General features: G+C 48.9%; 1 protein-coding gene across 1 annotated transcript in view; it reads right to left on the bottom strand.

Moving 5' to 3' along the window:
- The window catches only part of LGALS3 (galectin 3), a 13476-nt gene extending 11008 nt beyond the window's left edge, over positions 1-2468 (bottom strand). The window contains exon 1 of the mRNA XM_046647295.1: positions 2332-2468. The gene's annotated coding sequence lies outside the window, so the exon portion shown is untranslated. The remainder of the gene's footprint in view (positions 1-2331) is intronic.
- Positions 2469-17975: the final 15507 nt, after the last annotated feature.

Genomic DNA, 17975 nt, shown 5'->3' with positions numbered 1-17975 from the left:
GAGAAGCAGATCCAGAAGGTACTTCCCCAGAACCCCCCCCCCCCCCCCGCCCCCCTGCTCTGCCCACACTCCTCTCCCAAGGACACGGGAGAGGCCGTCTGCTTCCTGGCCCTGCTGAACACAGAGTGGGGCTTGAGGAAAGTCCGGTTCCCAAAGCCAAATTCAGTGATGCTGAGCTGGGATAAAGGAAACGGGTCCTGTACTAGGATTTCTTTCTCAGTTCCTCAGCATCAAGGAAGGTAAAGTTACTTTGTGCCTCTCAGTTACTGATTTTTTTTCCCTATGGAAAAGCAGAACATCAGTCAGGAGAGAACACATGACACTTCGTCAGCGGCAGATTGGAAGCAGACAGCAAGCACAGCCTGGCAGGCTCACTCGTCCGCATCTCCCGAGAAGAGCCAGCTCACGCACCACACTGTTACTGAGTGATCCTCAGCAGGAGCCTGTGTCCCGAACCAACACAGGAAGAGAGGCTGTGTTTCAGATCAGTTCCCAGGAGTCTCAGGGACGTTGAGTTGACAAAACAGTTGGCGTTAAGGTCAGCGTGAGACTCTCCAGTTACACTATATGAATACAGGTCTCTGCGGCAGTTAAGACAGAGTCTGGCTGATGAGGGTTCTGGGGAAACAGGTACGTAAATTATACCTGAGACCAACATTGGCCTTTTGACCTCATTAGCAATAAGAGAAAAGTCTTTATGAAGCACTTAGGTATATCTGCGGCATAGCGAATATCATCGAGGACCCCTCCGCAGAGGGAGACTGCCTCTCGCACTGAACTAACCAGCTCTGGGGTCAACCCGTCAGCCAGCGCTCCCCCTTCTACTAGTTATGGAACCCGGGGAGACATCCTACTTCTAAGCTCGAAACATTCAAGGACCATCATCAAACTTCTCCCCAGAATATGGAGTAAGCGCTGATTTTAACTCTAACCCCCAAACGTTAGGGATGCAGGAGGCAGCTCCAGCCTCCCCAGGATCAAAGAGGAGGCACGCCCACCCAAGGAGTAGACTCCACCCCAGGGATTCGGGGTCAATGTCTGAAGAGGCGACTGTCGTGGAAAAAATGATTCCTATTAAATTTTAACTTAAATGGAAACACAATTTCCTAGTACAAAAGATAAACGTCATAAACTTCAGGCAAGTGAGTCAGAATTTTGAAGTTGGTGAAAATTCTCTCTCATGCTCTGTGCCCAAGCAGTCAATTTTTACTGCTATCCTTTTCTTCAGAATTAACTGAGCCTGTCTGCGTTCCTTTCGCAGAACCCTAGAAACAGACTGGGTCCCTGAGGTCCAGCGCCCTCACTGTCGAGCAGCCCAGCTCCCCGGAGCCACCTTACAAATATTCCTACACAGTGTCTGGAACAGGAATCGCAGACTCGAAGGAGCCGGCCTGAAGCCTGCGCCACAGCCGCCCCCGCGCGCCCCAACGCCCGGCCCTGAGCTGCGGCCCCTCGGGGCGCACTCACTGTCTTGCTCCATTTGAGCAACTGATAATTCAGAGCAAATCCTGGAGCACACGTTTAAACTCTCCCCTCCCACCGCCCGCGCTAGGGCTCTGCACACTGCGATCAACCCTCCGTCCCCACCCCACATCTCAGCTCAGAGCTGAGAGCCTCAAACCCAATTAGCCAATTGGGGCAGGGATGAATCACTGATTTGCAAAACTTCGGGGTCTGCGGTCTTTGCCGGGCCGGGCACATGCCCACTCAGGCCTTGGGGCAGCACCATCTTCCGTGGGATCAACATCCAAAGAGCGGCTGCAGCCCCTGACGCTGCCGGGCTTGGGAGAAGACCTCACTCGCGCCCCACAGCAAGATCAAGGGGCCGGGCAGCCAGGTCACGGGTCGCAGGAGCCGCCCGATAGAGTCCTTGGCAGTACCCCCGTGTCCTGGGGAAGGGGGCCCGGCTCCTAACACCCAGCTGGAGCGGCCGCTGGGTCGGATGAGAGCGCCCACCCGCCGCCGGACACGGCCTCCCGGGGTCGCAGAGGGCCCGGTGCCGCGGCCGCAGCCCCGCAGCCGACGAGGAACCGGAGACTCCGTAAGGCGTCGCTGACTCTCCCTGGGTCTCAGAATCCTCTCTCGGGGGATGAAAGGCTCTGGAGCCCTGCCCAGAAGGCGCCCACTGCCCCGACACCAGGAGGCCAAGACCCCCATCCCAGGCGCCCGCCGCGCGCCCCAAAGAAGGCCGCGCTCCGAGCCGCGCCCGGGCGCCTCGCCCTGCCCGGTGGGAGCCGCCCGCAGGCCAGTCCCCGGCCCCGGCCCGGCCCGTCCCCGTTCCGACCCATCCCGTCTCAACCCCGTCCCCGGGCCCGGCCCCGAGCCCCTCACCCCGCGCCGGCACTCGCTGGCTCGCTCGCTCCGGGTGGCTCCTGCGACGCGCTCGGTGCAGGACTGGGCGGCGGCTCCGCGCCTCTAATACCCCCGCCCTGCCCGCCTCTCCCGGGGCGGGGCCGCCGCCTGCACCCCGACCTCTCCCCGCCCGACAGCCGGGCGCCGGCCTGGCCCGGGAGCGGGGCACCCCTGGTGGGCGGCCCCGCCCGGCCGCCGCCCGCGCCTGGGGTGTGGCCGCGCTCTCCGCCCTCTCTCCAGGTTGCCCTGGCGACTTCTTGGGCTGAGACGCGAGAGTCTGCGGAGGGTTTAGTGCGCGCTTCTTTTTTTTTTTTTGAGGAAGATTAGCCCTGAGTTAACTGCTGCCAATCGTCCTCTTTTTTTCTGAGGAAGGCTGGCCCTGAGCTAACATTCGTGCCCATCTTCTTCTACTTTATATGTGGGATGCCTACCACAGTATGGTTTGCCAAGCAGTGCCATGTCTGCACCCGGGATCGGACCAGGCGAACCTCAGGCTGCCAAAGCGGAAGGTGCGCACTTAACACCACCAGGCGGGCCCCTATTGCGCGCTTCTTTAGGGAGTTTTGCTTGTTGCTTTACCCGTGCTTACTGATTTTCTGCTGGAATTGCAGGCGCTCCCTCCTTTCTGTGTTTACTTTACCTAAACCGTCTCTCAGCATCGAAGGCTTCCCAAGAAGCGCACAGTGCCCTGTGGAGTTTCTGAGATGCTGGGTGAGATGCTCCCCTGTTCTTAGCCTCGCATTCCTTCCGCTTCTGAACTGAGACGCAGGTGCACACCTCTCAGCCGGAGAGCCCTGAGCTGTTTTGCTGTTTGCTCCCCACTGCATCCTCATCGTCTACGCAGGGTTTGCTGCCTACTAGGTTCTCAGTAAATATTTGTTTCACGAATGTAGAAGCGAAATAATGAATTTCTTCCTAGAAAGTCCGACTATCTGTTTTCTCAAAGATTGCGGAGGGTCCTGATGAAGGAAGGAACAGTTAAATACGAAAGTACGTCTGGTCAAGGCAGGAACAGGACAAAGCTACAGTTCTAAGAAAGGTTGTTACAACAAAGAGCGATGCTTGCAAAAGAGGTGGTATTTATTTGGTATCATTTAGCTGGGTAATAGGTGAGTGAAATGGTTAAAGGTGTCCAAGATGGATTTTAAAAAATATATCCACTCACAAAAATTAACTCAAAATGAGTTAAAGACTTAATTGTAAGACCTGAAAACCTAAAACTCCTAGAAGAAAACGTAGGGATAAAGCTCCCTCGCGTTGGTCTTGGCAATGATTTTCTGGATATGACACCAAAGCACAAGCAACAAAAGCAAAGATAAGCAGGTGGGTCTACATCAAACTAAAACGCTCAGCAAAGGAAAGCATCAACAAAATGAACAGGCAACCTACTGAATGGGAGAAAATATTTGCAAACCGTATATCTGGTAAGAGGTTAATCTCTAAAATATATAAGGAACTCATACAACTTAATAGCAAAAAACCAAATAATCCAATTAAAAAATGGGTGAAGGATCTGAATAAACATTTTTCCAAAGAAGACATACAGATGACCAACAGGTGCTGAAAAGGTACTAATCATCAGGGAAATGCAAATCAAAACCAAATGAGATATCACCTCATGCCCGTTAGAATGGATATTATCATAAAGACTAGAGAAAACAAGTGCTGTGGAGGATGTGGAGAAAATGGAACCCTTGTGCCCTGTTGGTGGGAATGTAAATTGGTGCAGCCATTATGGGAACTAGTATGGAGGTTCCTCAAAAAATTAAGAATAGAACTACCTTATGATCCAGCAATTCCACTGCTGGGTATATGTCCACTGAAGATGAAATCACTGTCTTGAAGATCCCCATGTTCATTGAAGCATTGTTCACAATAACCAAGACATGGAAACAACCTATGTGCCTGGTGATGGATGAATGGATAAAGAAAATCACACACACACACACACACACAGGAATATTATTCAGCCCTGAGAAAGAAGGAAATCCTGCCATTTTTGACACCATGGATGGACCTTGAGGGCATTATGCTAAGTGAGATAAGTCAGACAGAGAAAGACAAATACTGCATGGTCTCACTTATATGTGGAATCTGAAAAGGCCAAACTCATAGAAACAGAGTAGCATGGCAGTTAGCAGAGGCTGGGGGTTGAGAGAAAGGGGAGACGTTGGTCAAAGTACCAACTTCCAGTTGCCAGATGAGTAGTTCTGGGGATCTAGTGTGCAGCACGGTTAACAATACTATATTTTTATTTGAAAGTTGCTAAGAGAATAGTCTTAAATGTTCTCACCACACACACACACAAAATGGTAAGTATGTGAGGTGATGGGTGTGTTAATTAACTTTATTATGGTAATCACTTATCAAAAAATAAAGGTTATCAAACAATGAAGTTAGATCACTACTGCTACTCATCGAGCACTGGTTATGTACCTTGTGCTTTGCCTAGTGCTTTCCGTGCGTATATGGGGGGGGGGGGTGTTTTTATCCCCATTTTAGAGATGGGCACAGAGAATTAGATACGGCCGGGATCACAACATAGATCCAACTGAAAGTATGTCAGGGTCTGAGAAATAAGTGTTTGGAACTGGGATATTTGCCATTCAACAGATTGGGGCGAAGAATACACTGAGAGAAAGAAAGAGAGAAAGAGAGACAGAGAGGGAAAGAAAAGAAAGAAAGAAAGAGGAAGGAAGGAAGGAAGAAAAAGAAGGAAAGAGAAAGAAAGAAAGAAAGAAAGGGAGGAAGGAAGAAAGAAAGAAAGAAAAAGAGGAAAGAAAGGGATGAGAGGGGAGGGAAGAAAGAAAGAAAATCCCACTACCAACAGGCCACCAGAAGTTGGTACATCTAGCAGTTGGAAGGGGTCGTCCAGAAGTGGAAAGAACGGCTGACCACAGGGTGAAAACTTCTCTGTTCTTCGAGGGGATGGAGGCGCTGGGTTGCTCTTTGATTCCAGTGCTGCAGTTTGAGGGGCGGTTTCTTCTCTCACACTGGGGTTCTGTGTCGGCTGATCGCATATGTGAGAATGCCTCCAGACCTGCTTGACCTATGTCTGGGAGCTTTTGGCTTTTGGGCTAGAGGAGGAAGGGATTTGGTGCTAGAGAATGGAATAAGGACAAAGGATTAAGGAGGGTATGTCGGAACCCATCGCAGCCCAGCCTCTTTTGCTGAGTTGGGGCCCCACAGGGGGAGGACCGGGCCAGAAGCTGGCGGGGCTGTCTTCGTGTGAGCTTTGAGAGAAGTTGCATCAAGGCCTAAGTGACAAATCCAGTCCTGGGCATGAGGCAGCGTTCTTCCCTCTTCTGCACACACCCTGGCTCTGAGCTGGCTCTTTGCAGACTTCCAGAGCAGCCGGCAGCATTCTCACCAGGGCCCACTACTGGCGGTGTCCCTGGGAGTTCCCTCAGGGAGGTGATGCGCACTTCCCTAGGCGGGAGTCAGAGTTGCAGCTGACACACTGGTTTGTTAGCATGAGAGGGGTCTGCTCTGATCAGGGGGTGGGGCGCACTGAGCAGGAGGGGGCTAGGGGAGGCACACTGCTCATACAAGAACAGGACTGTGGGGAGCCTATGAACACCCTCAGTGGGACAGAGGAGGCCTGGCTAGCGCTGGCCAACTGGTGGTTCTGATGTAACGTGGTGAAACAGGTCCACGTGTTCTGTGTTTTGGGCAATGACTTCACTCAGTAAACCAAAATGGAAATTGGAAATGTGGTATTGTGGTGTAATCTCACTGATACACTGTGATTGAAGGGTGGGAATTAATGAAAAGTCCAAATTACATTTTACTAGAAAATATTGCTACTAAGAAAATTGAAGCAGGGGCCGGCCCCGTGGCCAAGTGGTTAAGTTCTCGCGCTCTGCTTTGGCGGCCCAGGGTTTCACCAGTTCAGGTGCTGGGCGAGGACATGGCACCACTAATCAGGCCACGGTGAGGCGGCGTCCCACATGCCACAACTAGAAGGACCCACAACTAAAATTTACAACTATATACTGGGGGTTCTGGGGAGTAAAAAAGCAGGAAAAAAAAAAAAGAAAGATTGGCAACAGTTGTTAGCTCAGGTGCCAATCTTGGGAAAAAAAAAAGAAGAGAGAAAATTGAAGGACGCAGACATTTAAATTTGGAGTTTAACCCGGACCTCCTCTCCTATTACCCTCCCCTTGCTCACCCCACCAGGCCACAAGGGCCCCCTTGCTTTCCTTCCCTGGATGCTGTGTTCACTCTGGACTTGGTATCCTTGCACAGGCTGTTCCCAATATCTGGAACTCTCTTCTCCCGTTCTCTCCTGACTCTCTCTCACATCCCTCAAGTCTTTGTTCAATGTCATCTTCTCTGTGAGTCTACTCTTTTACCACCCCCTTCAAAATCACAGCTGCGACCTTCCCCGGCACCTCATGCTGCTGGTCCCCCTTGACCTTGCCCTACTTTTTCTTTTTTTCCATGGTATCTATCAATTTCCAGCATGCTATAGACTTTACCTATTTCTTACATCTACTGTGTATGGTTCATTTGCCTACCTTCCTCTCCCCTCCCTGAATGCAGAGTTCTTTGCTGTGTTATTTACTGATGGATCCAGTGGCACACAGTAGGCACTCAGTACTTGCTAAGTGAATAAATTCATAGTGTGGGCACTGGGGAAGAATCCTGTGGCTGTTTGACTTTACCACTTTCAAAGCTCTTCCCTCTGGTTAACAAATGCCCCTTAAAAATGATAAAAAATTTGAGTGAAGATTTCAATTAATAGGTTGCCATGCTTATAAAAAATTTCTTTTAATATCTATTCCCCAGGGAACCGACTAAAGCTTGACCACTTATTTTGGATAAATAGACCGAGTCCCTAAGCAACTTTGCTATGAAGTAATTATCAGCCACCTCTTTAATACATTTTTCACAGGAAATTCAAATTATGTATACTCTCCTTTTAACTTCCGCTTATCTTTTTGTTGGAGGAAATAGATAAGCATTATTTGTCTTATTTTTACCGTTAGGGAAAGTGATTTACTCATCCAAACTCATCCATGTCTGGCAACAGAATCGGGAAGACCTGACTCATACGATTCATCTAGAAAAACATCGAGCCTGCAGGAACCACTGGATTATGTAAACTAGAGAGAAAGCCAGGTATAATCTGGTTCCTAAATAATTCCTATACTCCCTAAAACAACCAAATAATGCATTGTGTAAAGATAAATTGTTTCATTCCGTTTTCCACCATAGGAGGGAAATGTGCACAGGAAGCACCCATTTGAGGGAATTGAGAAGGTATCTTGGCGTCCTCTAGGATCAGTTGGAAAGTGCCTCAACACTGGTACTCTTCTTGCATTGTTATCCCCTCTAGGCTTGCACACAGAAGTTGCTGTGTGGTTGGGAACGCATTATGAAAATATAACCTCTTCTCTGCAGAGGGAACTTGGCAGCTTACTTGAATGAATCGTCCATATTAAATGACTAACCCGTGGGTATTAAAAAGGAGCTACCCACAGAAATGACCTTTGTCTCTTAAGAAAATGCTGTAAATCTTAAGACTTTGAGTCACAAGGCCCCATAGTCAGGTGTGGCACTGCTGCCCTTCAATGGGTGGCCATTGGTAGGAAGAAAAAGGAACGGCCAGCTGGGTTGTTATGGAGACACTGGGTGAGTCACCCTCTTGCCTGTCTTTCTGGTAATTTTTGGTCATTTCAGGGATAGATAAAGCTCATGCCATTGCTACTTAGCGGGCTCACTTACACCTAATCATGTGATCAGGTAGCTTTTTGGCTTCACTTCCTTACTTGCACATCCCCATGTAACCTTTGGTCCCAGTTTCATGCCCCTTAAAGCTAACCAAGGCTATGATCAGGGTGTGTCGGGGAACTTATGTACATATGCAGTAAATGGCTCATTAGTACCCAACCCAAAGCCTATATAAACTCTTTGAAAGATAAGCGTAAAAAGCAATCTAACGAAATTGATAAAAATATCATGCAGTAACTTCTATGTACATATTACTGTGCTATTTAAAATAAGGGACAAGCCCAGTATTAGCCCTCAAGCAATAGGGTGGCTGATTTCTACAAACACAGAGGTTTGAGGACCCCGACAAAAAACCCAGGACCCTAGGAAAGGCATCTCGTCAGGAGGAGGAGGAACTTTGAGGAAGCTGGTGGCATGCCAGAAGGCCCGGAGGGCATCTAGATGAGGGGAGCGTCAGTTAGAGTGAGCCAGGAGAGACTAGGAGATGAAGACGAGAGCAAAGAGGGAGTCTCCCAGGATGAGTAACCAAGAGAAAGAAAAAATACCCTGGAGGAGAGAGCGCAGCCAATTTTTTTTCAGAGGCAAGTTTTTAATAGGAAAATAAAATTGGAAAGGAAGGATAGAGAGAGGAGGATAGAACTATGGAAATACAAAAGGTGTGAGTGAACCTAGAACAAATCAGAAAAGAGGTGAGAAACTAGCCTACAGCGGGCCGATGAGGAAAGACTGTCTCACAAAAGATGCAGCTCTTATGAGATATAAACAAAAATACGCTGATAGTAAGTCTTACAGACAGCACAACACAGGAACAGCCAGAAAAAAGAAAACAAACAGATCTTTCCAGTTCTCACATTGGACCCTGAGGAACCCACGGCAAGTCTGGCAATTCTGTGTCCACATAGTGTCCACACTTCCAAGAGACAAGTGAGAAGTTGAGTCAGGCATTTGGACATTCGGTCTATCTGATGCCAACGACTGGATTCTGAGTTGGAAAGATGTGGAACATGTGGCTGGCAGACTGAGGGGTTGAAGGAGATGCTGGGTGTCATGGGGACACAATTTATGCTTTAAGGACAGACCAATTCCCAAATCCAGAACAAAGTGATCATGCCTGTCTGTTGTGTCTATTCCCGCCATCTGCACACACTCCTTTCACTGCAGAGGTGTTCAGTGAGGGGCCTAACATATGCCTCAGCCGTTTCGCAAAATCTGCCCCTTCCAGTTCACCTAGTGAACAGGGTCATCAAAACCTGTCAATAAATGAAATGGGGTTGGTGGCAGTGACACGCCAGATGCTGGTTTGCAAGATCCTCCTGCCATACTTCAACTAGAGCCCCTCAAGGTGCAGTGGAGGCCATAACCTGCTTAGAAGGGAGACCTGTCTTCTTGGATGGGGAAGCCAGCAGCACCGGAGAGTAAAAGGTCACGCTGGTGCCACAGCAGGTGGAAAGGGCCTTCCCTGGCCACCTCAGCCCTTCCTTGAGCCTGACCCCAGGCCTGTCTTCTGCACTAGCTACTACCGAAACCCACATTCCAACCACAGCCACTTCTCTACGTCTGCAGGGCTTCTAGCATACCCACCAGGCCCTGTCACAGCTGCTGCCATTACTACTGACAGAGCCCAGAGCCAGGGTCTGTGCACTCAACCAGTATGCAATCTGCCTCTCTGAGGAAACATAAAACAAGGGAAAGGAATAGGGCTTCCTAGTCTGCTAAGGCTGCCGTCACAAAGCACCACGGGGTGGTGACTTCAATAACAGACACTTACTCTCTCCCAGTTCTGGAGGCTGGACGTCTGCGATCACGGCGTCGGCGGGGTTGGCTCTTCCGAGGCCTCTCTCCTTGGCTTGCGGATGGCCTCCTTCTCCCTGTGTCCTCACATGGTCTTTCCTCTGTACACGTCTTTGTCCAAATCTCCTCTTCTTACAAGGATACTAGTGAAACTGGATTAGGGCCCATCCTAATGGCCTAATTTTAACTTTAACCACCCCTTTAAAGACCTTATCTCCAAATACAGTCACATTCTGAGGTACTCAGGGTTCAGATTGCAACATAGGAATTTTGGGGGGACACAATTCAGCCCATGACAGAGAATGTGAAGAGGTGGGGAGGGGTTGATCACTATTTTAGCTAATGTGGTCGGAACCGTTTTCCCAAGGAGGTGACGTTTGAGCTGAGACCTAAATAATGAGCAGGGGACACCCATGTACAGATGTGAGGAAAGAGGGAGCAGCAAGAGCAACACTGAGAGTGGCAACAGAGACAAGTTGCAGAATAAACATCTTTTCCTGCCCACTTCTCCCAGAACCCCCCTCCCTGCCATTCCCACAGGGGTGGCTCTCAGCAGCCATGTTGATACTTCATGACCTCTCACCCTGGCTGGAGTTGATAGAATCAGGAGTGAACTCTTGAAACAGCTGAGCATTTGGATTCTCTCACCTGGGAGCTTGGATTTGGGCCCCTGAGGACCGTCGGTCAGTTGGTACATGTGGCTGCGTCTGTGCCATGTAAACTTGGGAACCACATGAGACGCTCTGCCACATGAAGTGATGAGCAGAGAAAGCTTGTCCACAGAGATGAAACAAGAAGTTTCAGGGAGGGAAGAGATGAGACACAGAGAGTTCTGAAGTACTTAAATTCCTGGGTCCAGGGCCTGTCAGAGGCCTAGTCTCATTCCTGCAATTGGATTTTGTACGTCACTCTTACCTGGCCCCTCTCTTTTTAAAATCTTTTTTCTGTTTCAGCTTGCTGAAGCCAGGTTCTGTCACTTGCCACCAAGGAGCCCTAAAGCAGAATCTCACTGGAGCCCATGTGACGTGGAAGGCTGGGTCCTGTGTGTGTGCTGCTTGAGACTGGAGCCAGAGAGAACTGGCTTTCAGCGTTGCTGCCATAGCTACTGCTCTTTGACTCTGTTCCTGGATTTCCCCACTGAATCCCACACTGCCCACCCATGACTCAGGGGCCTGGGAGACACCCTGCTCCCAGGAAGTCTTTTCTGGGAACTTGGTGTTGGACTGCACCTTCTCTGCTCTGCAGCCTGTCCACTGTCAGCTCAGGCTTGCTCAGATCCGCAAGATTTTGGTCTTCATCCCCAACAAATCCTCATGAGTCTGGCCTTCACCTTGCTGCATTCTCCAGGGCCGTCATTCTGCTTCCCACCTATCCCTCAGCAGATTCCATCCTCATCTTTTCTCTCCCCCAAAATCATAGTCCCCCACCCCCTCCCCGCCCCCACCCCAAGAGCACAGGCTTGTTTTATGTGGATTTCCCCTAGGTTTTTGCTAAAAATGGAACTGTCAAAACGCTCTCTGAGTGCATCTTCTCCAGCCTACCAGACTGTTCTGGAAGAGAGAGCAGAGAGGAGGATGTCAACCAGAAAGTGTGTCTGCCGCTGTTGAGATACATCACCTCCGTGGAGCTACAGTGCTCTCAGCGCAAACAGAACTGTGGGCATTGCCAGGGCTGTGGCGGGGTGGGGCACAAGACCAAGAGACTCCTGCTCAGAGATCCTTCTAGATCTGCACATTGGCAACCTGCTGTGCATATTTTCAGTGCATCTGCTAGTCAGCAATCATAAATCTCTCTGTGGAATGAACTAGGGCCATCTGGCTTCTGCAGAAAGTAGGAGAACATAGAGACAGGTTTTCCCCTCTCTGCATTTTTGAAGGGCGTGCCCCGTGCTCTGAGCCCACAAAGGCAGAACCAAGGTCATAAACCTGGAAGAGAAGCTTAGAGGCGTGTAGTTACACCTGGCTGTTTACTATAAACTGTGGAAGTCTAGTGTCTACAAAAGCACATTCTAAATCACAGCCAGAGTGTGAGGCGGCAAATGGTGGTGGGTATTTTGCAGAAGAGGGCTCATTCTTTCTAATCCAGGTTGTAAATCCAAGTTCTCCGTTATCAGCTGCATTCTCCAGGACTGTCACTCTGCTTCCCACCTATCCCTCAGCCAATTCCACCCTCATCTTTTCTCTCCCCCAGTGCAATGATATTAGCTGCAATGATACTCATGGTCACGGGCGCCTCCAAGCTACTTGCCCATGGTCCCATCAAGAGTAAAGGTCAAGGGTCTTATAATCAAACAGGGAGCTTCTGTTTGTTTCTTCTATATCTAGCATAGAATTGGAGGTGGGGGAGGACTTAGGCCATGAAAAGTGAAGTTCATGTTTCTAGAGATGAGAATGAGCACGATAACATTTAAATTAATACAAGCCCTTCCTGAGGGCACAGAAAAAGTCAGAGCTGGGTGACCGATTTCTGCTGATGTGCTGGTACAAGATCTAGAAGAGATTTACCCACTGCTAGTGTAGTATTCCAGGAGGTAAACTGTTATTTATTGTCTCTCTTGGAGATAAACAAACAGTTTCAACTATAGTCATCATCACTGCCCAGTGCTCATTCTGCCTCTCCTGCCAATTCGTTCATTCATTCATCACGTCATCATTCAGACATATTTGTGTCTACTGGGTTTTTTGCAGACACCGTGGTGGAAGTAGAGGACCGAAAAGCAAGTAAAGCACCTTCTCTGCCCTCAAGGAGCTCCCAACTATTAGGTCGGACATACCGTAACCAACCAACTGCAGCACAACATGCTAACTGCTGGCGTGGAGGGACATGGTACATGCTACGCGAGGACGGGGCAGGAACACTTTCTTCTTCCTGGAGTGGGAAAGGTGGGGCAGGGCCGATGGAAACAGCCCGATCAAAGTCCAAGGGGCAAGTGTGCCGGGCGTGTAGCAATGAGAGGAGTGAACGTTTACACTGGGTTTATTACATGCCAGGAACCCTTGCAGGCCTTTTCTACACTTTAACTCATTAAATCCCCACAATAATCCTATGAGCTAGGTATGATTATTCTCCTATTTTGCTGATGAGGAAACTGAGGCCATAGAGTCAAATAACTTGCTCAGGGTCACAAACTGTTAAGTGGCAGAGTTGGAGTTTGAAACTGGGCAGGGAGGCCTGGAGTCCTGCTGTGAACACAGGGCTGTACTGTCTGATCTGGGAGCGCTCGGGGCATATGGCGCTGGATAGGTGGGCTGTCGTCAGATTCTGAATGGCCTTTAATGCTGCATGCTTTATCCGAGTATGAGAGTGCCTTTTGAAACACACACGATTAGATAGTTCTTTGCTTTAGAGGAATAAAGCAAGAGCTGGATGAATGACAGACTGGAGGAGGAGAGAGAGAGACAGAAAGGAGGCAACTCATAAAAGGCTATTGCAATCCTATTCTAAGAGAGTCTCCAGAGCAGTGGATGTGGGAACAGGACGGAGTTATCTCTGTTTGTTCACCAGGGAAGATTTAGAGCTGGGTGGCAAGTACTTGGCATGTGTACCACCACCCAAAGCAGAACTGATCAATGATCACAGTGCTTTTTCTTGATGAGATCAGATGCTACCTCGGAATCCTTCTCAACACAGGGCTCCAGGCAGCCACTACTAATCAGTCGGAGTTAGTACATTAGATGAAACCCATTTGCCATTGCACATCAGGATAGATATTTTAGGGGTGGACACTAACAGGACTCCATGGCAGATAGAATGCCTGAATGAAGAAGGAAGTGTGGTCACAGATAACTTGGAGGCTTCTGACGTGGGTCCTGAATGGAAAGTGATGTTATAGATTGCAATAGAGAACAGAGAAGGAGTAGCTGGGAGGGAAAACTATGAGTTTTGTTTTGCATATCCTCAGATCTGAAGTCCAACAGGGCATCCAAGAGTAAAGGTGGAGATGAAATATAGGTCTGAGCTCAGGAGAGATTCAGCTGGAGCTGTGACTGGAGAGTGTTGTTGAAGCCTGGAGCCTGAAGGCCATCTCCCAGCATGGAGAGGAGACGAAAGAGGGCTGAGGACCGAAGCCTGGGAACGCCGTGCCCCAGCCGTGTAAGGAGAAGGAAGAGAGCACTGCCTGATGGAGAAAGAGCATTACAGGGTGGGGAGAGGCGGGGGTGATGATGTCCTTTAGAAAGGCACACGGGAAGTCACGGGATGAGGACTTACAAAGATCAGTAATTAGTCATGCATGTGATGCTTCCTTTATAATTTTCTCTTCCTTTAACACCCAAGATAAATACAGAGTAACTAGCTCTGTTTTCTAGCGTTTGTCTGGTGGGCAGAAGCTTTCTATGTTTAGAGGCGTGCTCATTTTTCAAATATAAGTGTGATCAGGTCTGGGAAAAAAGTGTTCCTTTCATTTGTATCTTTATTATTCCTTGGGATTAAAAAAATTTTTAATGTTTTCTCTTTGCCATAGCCTGTGAGGGAATAAAATTACGTAGCCATTTGCCAAAAAATATAGTGGCAGCTACATCATCATATTTGTACCTCTCTATAATTAAGATGATTGATATGAAAAAATATTTTTATTCCTTTAATGATATTATAGGCTCTATGTTATTCCTTCTGCTCTCCACTTATCTTCTTTTTCTGAAGGGTAGGCACTATTACACATCAGTAATTTCCAGGTTGGGGACAGCCACGTGGCCGAGTGGTTAAGTTCAAGCGCTCCACTTTGGCGGCCCGGGATTTCGCTGGTTTGGATCCTGGGTGCGGACATGGCACTGCTCATCAGACCACGTTGACGTGGCACCCTACATGTCACAAGTGGAAGGACCCACAACTAGAATATACAACTATGTACTGGGGGGATTTGGGGAGAAAAAGCAGGAAAAAAAAAAAGAAGATTGGCAACAGTTGTTGGCTCAGGTGCCAAACTTTAAAAAAATAATAATAATTTCTAGGGTACCGTATAGAGTTCTTCAGATAGCTCTTTCTAATGGTGTCACTCCCTGTTCCTCACCAGCTCTTTATGTTTTCAGCTGTCGGTGAACTCTGAGGCAGGAATCAGGTCCACCACCCAAGGACACAGAACAGGCCCCAAGGCCTCAGATTTCCCACTTCTAGAAGAGATGGAACCCCTGCTGTTGCTGGAGAGTGTAAGGGTTGAGTGCTAATTCCTTAATTCTTTTAAAATAGACTTGAAATTCTTAGAGGAAAGGTCTCAGTAAGGAACACCCAACTAGGTTTTGACTTGGAAGTCAGTTGGCCTTGTAGGAGCCCCCAGCTTGGGTCCCCCCAAAGCTGGAGAAGCAGATTCACCCATTCCGAAGAAACGGGTCCCTCTGACCATTGCTCCCTAAAGTCAAAATCTCGTAGGCAGATGTGCTAATGTTTTGGGTTAAGTCCCTTTGGCCATTTTTCAAAAGAGGGTGCTGGCGGTGCCTCGTATTATTACAATGGAAACCAAATCAGGCGCTTCTGTTTTAGGACGTCCGGGCACCTCCTATTCTTGGCCCCATGGGTTTGAAGGCAATTGTCATGTGCCCAAGCGAAAGAGTGTCTCTGGGGAATTCCTTCTTTTCCTGTTGCTACAGGTGAACGTGTCCGAGCATTTAGAAATAAAGAGTTCTCACAATTTTAGTGCATGTGGGGAAATCAGAGAGAGAACTCAAGCCAAGTAGCATGGTTTATTGGCTGAGTTTGCAGCAAAGGCTCTCACGACCCAGGAGACTTGCTTCAGACAAGGACAGAGTCTAGCATGCGGGGCAGCCCCGGGGCTGATGGAAACTCAGGCTCGATTTGAGGTCAAAGGGAGCCTCTGTGGTCGAATGGAGCAGTGGACAGTCTGGTATTAGTCAAAACCATAATGAGCTGTATTCTGGACCTCAGGGCCTGGTAGGAGACAAGGGGGGAACCGTGGGTAGGATTAGGGGGCAAGACATCCAGGTCCCATATTCATGAAGAGCCTCAAATTTAGACTTTTGAGCTATCTGCCAATGAGGTTATGATTCAGACGCAAAGTTTTCCTAACAGGAGGGAAAGAAGACAATATTTATCATACAACTTTAATTTTAAAAACACAAACATTAAAATATACTATGGTTTTTAAATCCTGTTTAGCCATTTATACCTTTTTTTAATATCCTAGGAGCCTCAGAAGTGTAATTGCCTGCCTTTCCTCTACTTCCCTGCTGGCAGAGGTGCTTTTGGTAAGTGTATGAATAACTAGGAGCCAGGGATTCCAAATAATACGTGTTTTTGGAGACTTTACCAAGAGAAACAGTTCCATACCCTTTTCCTGGCAAACACTGCTTGTTTACCCCAGGAGTGCACTGCTCCAGAGGGACCACAGCCAGCTTCTTGCACTCCTGGCGGGGCTGCCGGACTTCAGTGGGACCCACACAGATCCTGGCAGCTCCAGCCCGAGACTCGGCTTCCTCCCTCCATGGCTGCTCTTTGAGTGGCACTACCCATCTACTGAGCGCCTTGGGGCAGCGGGGACCCAGATGTTCATGATACACCTGGAAGAGAGCACGTGAAATGAGAAATAATAATAGTGCTGGTTTCTCCCTCTGCACGAGGGGAAAACAAATCTCACGATGATTTATCGTTCACATTTCACCACATTGCCAAGCTGAGCTCTCACTGCTCCCCAAGGCCTCTGGGATGAAAGATGACAGTAACACTCACTTGTCCCTTGGCCGTGCACACATCATCAGTCATTGAAGCTGCACCTTAAGCCTTTCATCTAGAAATCCCTTTAGGTTAATGAATTCACAGTATCAGTATAATCAGCCACAGAGCTTTGGTTTTCAGGTTTTTGCAGTTACACAGCGTAAGGCCCAGGACACCATGAACTCCCACCGAAGGCAGACAACAGGCAGTGATATGTGGGGGGTGATAGGAAGGACAACCCCTTTTCAATTTAATCCGACAAATATTTACCCAGGCTTACTCTGTATAAATATGTGCCAGGGCCCAGGAGGAGAGAGAACTTGCTGCTTGTCCTCAGAGACGTTGGTGGTTGTTTAGTGTCATTCAGACTTCCAGCTTTGGAGTCAGATAGACCAGTGTGCAAAAGGGCGGGCAGAGAAACTGTCACATGCAGGACTGAGGAAAGGGTGATTCCGTTTCTTTTCTGCCAGAAGCTTGGCTCTCACCAGCCCTCAGGGACCGGCCTCCTGCTCCCAAGCCCCAGCTCCTGGCTGTGTCCCTGTGCAACGTTGCCAGAGTGGGCGGGAGCCAGCCACCTACTTGGCCCTCTGCTCGAGTCTGCCCCTTAGACACGATATTCCTTCTGCTCCCCCGGATGGCCCTTCGGTGGCTGTGACAACCTCCCAGGTGCTGCCTGTCTGGATTTCTAGGATCCATCCCTGGTCTGGCCTGTCCTGATCCCAGTGTCGTTCAGGCTGTGTCAGTTTTGCTATTGAAATAACCTCTGGGGGCCGGCCCCATGGCCGAGTGGTTAGGTTGGCGCTCCGCTTCCGCGGCCCAGGGTTTCACCGGTTCGGATCCTGGGCGAGGACATAGCACCACTCGTCAGGCCATGTTGAAGTGGCGTCCCACATGCCACAACAAGAAGGACCCACAACTGAAATATACAACTATGTACTGGGGGGATTGGGGAGAAAAAGCAATTTTAAAAAAGTTTGAAACAACCTCTGATGTCCCCAGCTCAAGGCAAGTCAGTCTTCTTAAGCCTCACCTTTGATCATGTCACATCTGCTCAGAAACTATCAACGGAATCCCTACGACTTCTAAATTCAGTTGAAATCTCAGCCTGAGGCTTTTGGCTTGGCTGATCTAGCTAGACCGCCTCTTTAGTTCCATCTCTTCCTTCTCACCTGCGTGTAACCTTAGTGGTTCCACCCTTAGAGGACTAGTTGCATTCCTTGAGTATGTTCTGACTTTTCTTCCCTCTATCCTTTGCTCTTGTTGAAATTTGACGGGATTTAACATGAAAGATAGAGGGAGATAGAGGAAGATGGCCAAAGGACAAATGAACCAAGACATGGACATGGGAGGATATGGAGACCAGAGAGGAGACATGTTTGGTTTCTGGATATTGGGCACTTACAATCCCAGAATCATAGTTCTTATAGAGGAAA

This window comes from Equus quagga, chromosome 20 (assembly GCF_021613505.1).
Source record: "Equus quagga isolate Etosha38 chromosome 20, UCLA_HA_Equagga_1.0, whole genome shotgun sequence".
Classification (NCBI taxonomy): domain Eukaryota; kingdom Metazoa; phylum Chordata; class Mammalia; order Perissodactyla; family Equidae; genus Equus; species Equus quagga.
This window is presented reverse-complemented; position numbering and strand designations above follow the sequence as displayed.